Below are 7,174 nucleotides of genomic sequence, written 5' to 3' on the forward strand. Positions count from 1 at the left end.
ATCTCCCCCCTGCCACATATTTGCATGGTGTCCTCCAAAAAAAGCTAAGTCTTAGAGATTGCAGATGATGCACAATTGTTGTCAGGCATTAGTAGCAAAAAAGAAAACCTGGCAGGGGGTAGGAACTGTGCTCTAGCCACAGTTGAGGAAACTATTGGAGAAACTTCTTGAGAATTTATCCTGTCCCTGGAGAAATTTGATGAAATACTCCCCCTGCTCACCATTTCTCTGCCTTCTAATAGGATGGAGAGTTTTGATCGGGCCATTTGCACACAGCTCCTGTTTATTTGCACACATTATGAATCACTTTTTCGAATGAGCCTTAATCTTCTCCATTAGTTCCATCAAGGAAAAGCATCATCCTTCTCAAAAGAGGCATTACACAAAAACGAGAAGCCTGTCAGCCCGACAATAAGCACATTTATTCAAAAGTCGGTCCCTCTCCTTTCAATGGACTTTTCTGGTAAAATGTGCTTAGGTTGGCAGTCTATCCTTGCAATTCACTTTGCGCAGCATGGAATTTGACTCCAACCATTTGTGCAGAAAAGGCAATGAGGCAGGACTAATCTTACCAACTAAGATAGTTACCGTCCCGTAAAAACTAAGATCTCAAAGAGGGAGATAAGTTGGCTCTCCAATTAATCTGGCCACCAAGGGTGTTTCATTGAGAAGTAATTTTTTAAAAAACTTCCTTACATTTGGTAGATCATTTAGTACATTCAGAATAAGCTTCAGATTCCCAGTCAGAAGCCATCTCAAAGCCTTCACAGAGGTGGATTTGTGCCATAATTATACCATAGCTTTGGAAGAACTATACCATATTGAAGAGAAGATGACTAAGATTCAAGATTGGACAGACATGAATGAATGATTTCATGGAAACTACTGAACAGAGTCAACATTTAGAAATCAACATGCCAGAAAATATTTAATCCCACGGTGTTTAATAAATATGTGATAATCAGGCAGGGAAATTGACTTCATTGAACCCCACCCATCATGATATTTTAGAACCTCTAAACCATGATGGGAAATGGGGCAGAGTAGGTTTTGTCTCACCACATCAGGAACATAGGAAGCTGCCTTATACTGAGTTAGACCATTGGCCAATCTAGCTCAGTACAGTGGTACCTCGGGTTACATACACTGCAGGTTACATACACTTCAGGTTACAGACTCCGCTAACCCAGAAATAGTACCTCGGGTTAAGAACTTTGCTTCAGGATGAGAACAGAAATTGTGCTCCTGCGGCACGGCGGCAGCAGGAGGCCCCATTACCTAAAGTGGTGCTTCAGGTTAAGAACAGTTTCAGGTTTAGAATGGACCTCCGGAACGAATTAAGTACTTAACCCGAGGTACCACTGTATTTTCAGCAGGGAGCCGGCCTACTGTCCCTCAGACCTTGTGTGGGGCCAGACTATATTTGGGAGGGGGGAATGAACAAATTCCTATGCCCCACAAAAAATCCAGAGATGCATTTTAAATAAAAAGACACATTCTACTCATGTAAAAACACACTGATTCCCAGACCGTCCATGGGCCGGATTTAGAAGGCGATTGGGCCGGATCTGGGCCCCGGGCCTTAGTTTGCCTACCCATGGCCTAGGTTGACTGGCAGTGGCTCTCCTGAATTTCAGGCAGGGTTCTCTTGCAACCCCACCTGGAGATGCCGGGGACCGAACCAGGGGGAAAGTTATAGCTGGTGTTATATTTCCCATTACAAAGCATGGTAGAACACAGAACATCATTTTATTCAGAGCAGTCAAGGAGCTGAATCACAAACTGAAGCAGAGAATGCACAGAGCGACTCACAAACAGACCGGAATATTCATACACAGAGAGATTCATGGTGAATCTTGGGGTATGTGCACACTCCTCATATAAACAGCTCTTGGACATTTGTCATTTGGGGCAGGCGGGAGAGCTTGGATGCCCTCCTAATATTTTTTCCGCAGAAGTAGGGTGTTTCATTTGGGAAAATACTCTTCTGTTCTCCCTGAGTATTGACTGATATCCTATGTATATGTTATTTTTATAATATAAATAATATCATGCTCAGCATTCCGCACTTGCTGACCATCGTACATTTTTTTTTACAATCAGGAGAAAGGCTGTTTGTGCATTTTTATTGCAATCCAAAATTGTGCCAAGCATCATGGTATTGCTGGTATTGCTGGAATGAAGACCCTTTCTCCCTTTCCTCTCTCTCTCTCTCTCTCTCTCTCTCTCTCTCTCTCTCTCCTTTCTCTCTCTTTCTCTCTGTGTGTGAAGGCTTCCTTTAATAGCTCTGAATTGTGGGCAAAGCATAAATATGGCTTTTCTGTGGCTAGGACTATCACCCATCTTATTTATGACTGACCTGGTTGGGTACCGGTGACCTTGGGGAGTTTAATTGAGGCTGGGATTATATGACACAGCTTGAAGCCACCTGAATTTAAAGGGTGCGACACATATGCTCTCATTTCGATTCTCCTGTGTGAATGGCACCACTGTTCTTATCTCTTGGAATAATGTCTAAATATGTAAGCCATATGACAGTAAAATGGCCTCCCAGTGCCACTGGAATCCTGCTGCCTTCCCCAGCAATTTCCCCCCTTCTTATATCATTTTTTTACAGCCAACTCTTAACTTTTTTATGAATGTGATTTTGGCAAAGAATTGAGCTTGTAAAATATAGGTGGGGGGAAGGAGGGGGGAGATACATGGACACAATGTACTTAGCTCTCTGTATTGAGATTGTATTTAACATCCCTTTAATTAAATTGTTAACATGCCTGATGAATGTCCCTTCCTTTCACCCTGCCCATTTTACTGAAAAGTAATAAATTCTTAAAGTCACTTAATGCAACTGAATATTTTTTTTGTTGGGGGGTGAGATTGAGAAAGCAGGGAAGGCTCATACGAAAAAAGGGTAGAATAAAGCAGAATAGCTGAGATATCAGCTAGCCAGTGTGATATTTTCTCACTGGTGGCTGTCCCAAGATAGATATAAACAGCTCTACTTAAGCTTGCCTGAATTTGCAGGATAAAAAGAGAACACCATTGCTGTTGTTTTATGACACAGACAATTGCCACTAGACACTGAACAGATGATCTTCAACTTATATCATTTACATTCTCAGTTGATCTTCTTCTAACCAGAGTCCTCAATGGGCTTATATATTTTTTCCCTTGCAGCCAAAAGCAGCACCAGAAATCAGTGGAGTCAAGGAACTGCAAGGCCCATAACCGTTAAGAGCCTTAACTACCGAAGCTGATCACCACCATAAGGGATAGGGGAGATATTTTGTGCAGTTCACATATTAATGCAGACTTATTTAATTCACACTCCCCTCACAAAAAAGTGAATTAAAATGTTATCCTTTGAAATTTGCACTTCTCTAGAATTTGCAATGCAGTTCCGCAACCATTTTTCTTTTCTTTTCTTTTCTGAAGTATGTATATTAGGAGAAAGTCTGGGTAAAAATGCATGTATTAGTGAAACTAGCAGGTTTCATTTTTAACAAAATGCAAACTGATGTCAAAATATGGCCAACTGAATTTAAGATAGGGTAAAGGGAGAAACTTAGAAAAAATGAAACTGCCAGATTCATCCATCCCATTTACCATTTGGGTTCTTTGATGGTCTAGGCCATTTTCTTAAGAGGCTATTTTGGGGGCTTCACCTAAACTGTTGGAGAACCTTAACTGCCCTTTGGAAAATAAGTGACAAAGTGCCTTCCCCACCCCAGTGTGACCACCAACAAGAAGGGAGGGGAACTTCAGATACAACAGGGGATCCAACCCACTGTATTTCCATATTGTTTAAGGATGCAATAGGCTTGGGTCCTACTCATTCCAGATCCAGCTTTACTGGAATACAGGAAGCTACCTGTATACTTAGTCAGACCACAGGTCCATGTAGCTCAGTGTTGTCAACAGTACATTGACTGGCAGCAGCTCTCCGGGGGTCTCTCCTTGCCCTACCTGGAGATGCTGAGAATTGAACCTGGGACCTTCTGCTTGCAAAGCATGGATTCTGCCACTGACCCTCTCCTGAGTTATGGCCGTTGGGAAGAGCAAGGGTTGAGGGAAGACTTCAGAAACTGACACCTTGATATGCTCAAGGATCCTTGAAGAGGTGTCATCTCTTCTCCATATGGATTCAGTTGCCATTGTACTTTGTCTCTCCTGACCTATTTTCTGGGGGTGGGGGAAGCCCTCCTAAAAACTCACGAGAGCAGCTGGACATGTCTGGAACAGCAAGAGCCTGCTGGAGATGCAGTGAGTGCAGCAAGAGAAGTTCTAATTGTTGCCGAAGTGTTGTGATCAAAACAGCTTGTGGTGTGAGAGCCGCAGAAGAGGCTGTGGCTGCCAGCATCATTGGGACTAATCTGTTTGTTGTTGTTGTTTAGTCGTTTAGTCGTGTCCGACTCTTTGTGACCCCATGGACCAGGGCACTTCTCTGACCCCATGGGCCAGGCACTTCTGTCTTCCACTGCCTCCCACAGTTTGGTCAAACTCATGCTGGTAGCTTCGAGAACTGTCCAACCATCTCGTCCTCTGCCATCCCCTTCTCCTTGCGCCCTCCATCTTTCCGAACATCAGGGTCTTTTCCAGGGAGTCTTCTCTTCTCATGAGGTGGCCAAAGTCTTGGAGCCTCAGCTTCAGGATCTGTCCTTCCAGTGAGCACTCAGGGCTGATTTCCTTAAGAATGGATAGGTTTGATTTTCTTGCAGTCCATGGGACTCTCAAGAGTCTCCTCCAGCACCGTAATTCAAAAGCATCAATTCTTTGGCGACCAGCCTTCTTTATGGGGACTAATCTGTAGGCCTGGTGAAAGGAGGTGACAACAGGGAACCGGCATGTCCTAAACCGAAGGGATGTTGGCACTAGTGTAGTGCTGGGTTCAGAAGTGCCTGGTTCCTTTGTGATAGCCACAGCCACACACCTTACAGCCACACCCCTTTCAAAGATTATACAACCTTCTAAGATTATAAAAGGAATCTTAGAATTATATATTAATAATAGTAAGGGATGCATTACAATGACCATTGCAGATGTCCATGCACTGCCTTTCAAGTAGTGCATGGACATCTGCAATGGTCATTGCAATGCATCCCTTACTGTTATTAAGGGATGCATTTTCTGGGCACGTACATGGGCAAATGATTTGGAGTGCTCCAATATCTTCTTTGGAATGACTTAAATTGTGTTTTCCTTGAAGTTCCATTGTAGGTGACAGAACTTGCACACCATTCTCTTGAAATGAGAGCAGCTTGCGCTTTCGATGTTCCTTAATGCTTTGTGCTGGAGCATACAGAACAACTCCTCCTTGGTGTTCTCCCTGCATGCCTTCTCCAGCATGACTCCAGGAGCCAATCCTCAGTGGAAGACTCACCTCCATTCACGCTGGTTGGCTCCAACCAGCACAAAAGGTGAGAAGACATCTTCTCAGTGGCTAAAAAGCCCCCCTTTCATACAGATTGGGAGGCTCTAGGATGCTGCAGAAATAGTAAAGGGTCTTTGACCCCACTCCCCATGACTCCAGACCACTAGATCTCTGTGTACTGCACCAGCAGAATGTCAGTGGACAAACAGAGAAGTCTGGTAGGCCAGATTAGATACACAGGCTAGAGGTTCCCACTGCCTGTCCTCAATGATATACATCATGATAAGATTTCTGTGTAGGCAAAGTGGGATCGTACATGTTGTTTTACTATCCAGGTTTAATAAAGCGCTCCTTAAGAAGACTGTGAAGCATTTACCATAGGTTGACCCGTACCTCTTTCAAGAGCTAATGGGAGAACAATCTCTTAAGAACAGACATGTTACACCTCTGAAGAAGTAAAGGAAACAACAAAAAGTATCTGAAAAAGCAGGTCTCTTATTTATTACATTTTAATAGAAACTCACTGCTGGCCTTATCTGATGCTATTCGGGTTAGGTTCCATGGTTTGTGTGAGTTTGACCAAATTCCCTTATCTTCTCATTGCTTGTGTTCTGCTCCGCTAGCATCCAAGGCAGGCTGATATACTTATCTCCTGTTTTATAATAAAGCTTTGGCTTCCATGAGCTGGAAGAGAAGGAGAGGAAAAAAGGGGGAGAGCAATTTAGAAGATGCCGAACTTATCAGGGGTCTGACTTGTCAAGTCCATCGGTATTTTTAGTCAAGCTGGGGGGGGGGGACCCAACACTTGTGCTGGAGTAGATTTATGCAGTGAAGTGAATTTAGCTTATTTAAAGGTTCAGTATCAGGAGATTGGATCTCAAGGGTTTTTTTATCTTCTTTCCCCCCTGATTCAGTGAAGTATATACAGAAAGTCCTCAGAGGCAGATTTACCAAAATACTAACTAGCTAATCCACCCAGCAATAAATGGCAAAGCAGAAATGGACTGAGCATCCAAGCGAAATGCCCCAATCAATAGAAAGTTAGATTGGCTACTTTTATATTAAGCCACCTCATTACCTATGGTTAACAAGCCCACTTCAAACCATGGTTTGTGAAGTTGGCTGCTTACTTGGCGTTGTGTTGAGACCTAGTCTCCGAGGTCCTGAAAGTTTTCTTCCCCTGTGAAAGAGACGTCCTTTTTACTCTTATGTTAAGCCATTTCATTACCATCGGTTAAGCCAGCTTCAAGTTATGGTGTATGAAGCTGGCCTGTTTGTTTAGCACAGTGCCTAAACATGTTCTCCAATTTCTAGATATTTATCTAGGAAAGAAGGTTCCATTTTTCTGTCATATTCACAAGCTGCTTTATGATTCCTTTAGTTTGCAGGGTGGTCAAGGACAGTGTATGTCTGCTTTTCTTTCCAGTAAACACATTTACCTAGCACTATGAAGCCTCCCCAGTGGCCCACACTTCTTCTGAGACCTCTGCAGAGTTTTAGATAGGAGTCTTTCTCAGCCTTACCTGCAGATGCCAAACACTGAACCTGGGAGAGCTTTTTACTTGCAAAGTACTGGGCTGTGCCCCTCCCCCTCCACCAAAGGATATTTGTAAAGACATAAAAAGCTGCTTTAGACCATCAGGCCATTGGTCTATCTAACTCAGCATAGATCTTTCTTTCTTAAATATATAGATTTTTCGTGAATTATAGCTCCTTTAGATAACTCTAGAAGTTTTAAGACCTGTGAATCTTTGGGGCCAAACTGAGTTTTGTTCTATGGTTGCTGGTTCTCTGCTTTATGAG

General features: G+C 43.2%; 1 long non-coding RNA gene across 1 annotated transcript in view; it reads left to right on the plus strand.

Annotated features, from left to right (window-relative positions):
* The window catches only part of LOC310693341, a 9,864-nt gene extending 6,510 nt beyond the window's left edge, over positions 1 to 3,354 (plus strand). Inside the window, exon 4 of the long non-coding RNA XR_014519105.1 lies at positions 3,178 to 3,354. This is a non-coding gene — a long non-coding RNA (uncharacterized lncRNA). The remainder of the gene's footprint in view (positions 1 to 3,177) is intronic.
* The last annotated feature ends 3,820 nt before the right edge of the window (positions 3,355 to 7,174 follow it).

Source organism: Podarcis liolepis (assembly GCF_965112155.1).
Source record: "Podarcis liolepis genome assembly, chromosome: 14".
In the NCBI taxonomy this organism is placed as follows: domain Eukaryota; kingdom Metazoa; phylum Chordata; class Lepidosauria; order Squamata; family Lacertidae; genus Podarcis; species Podarcis liolepis.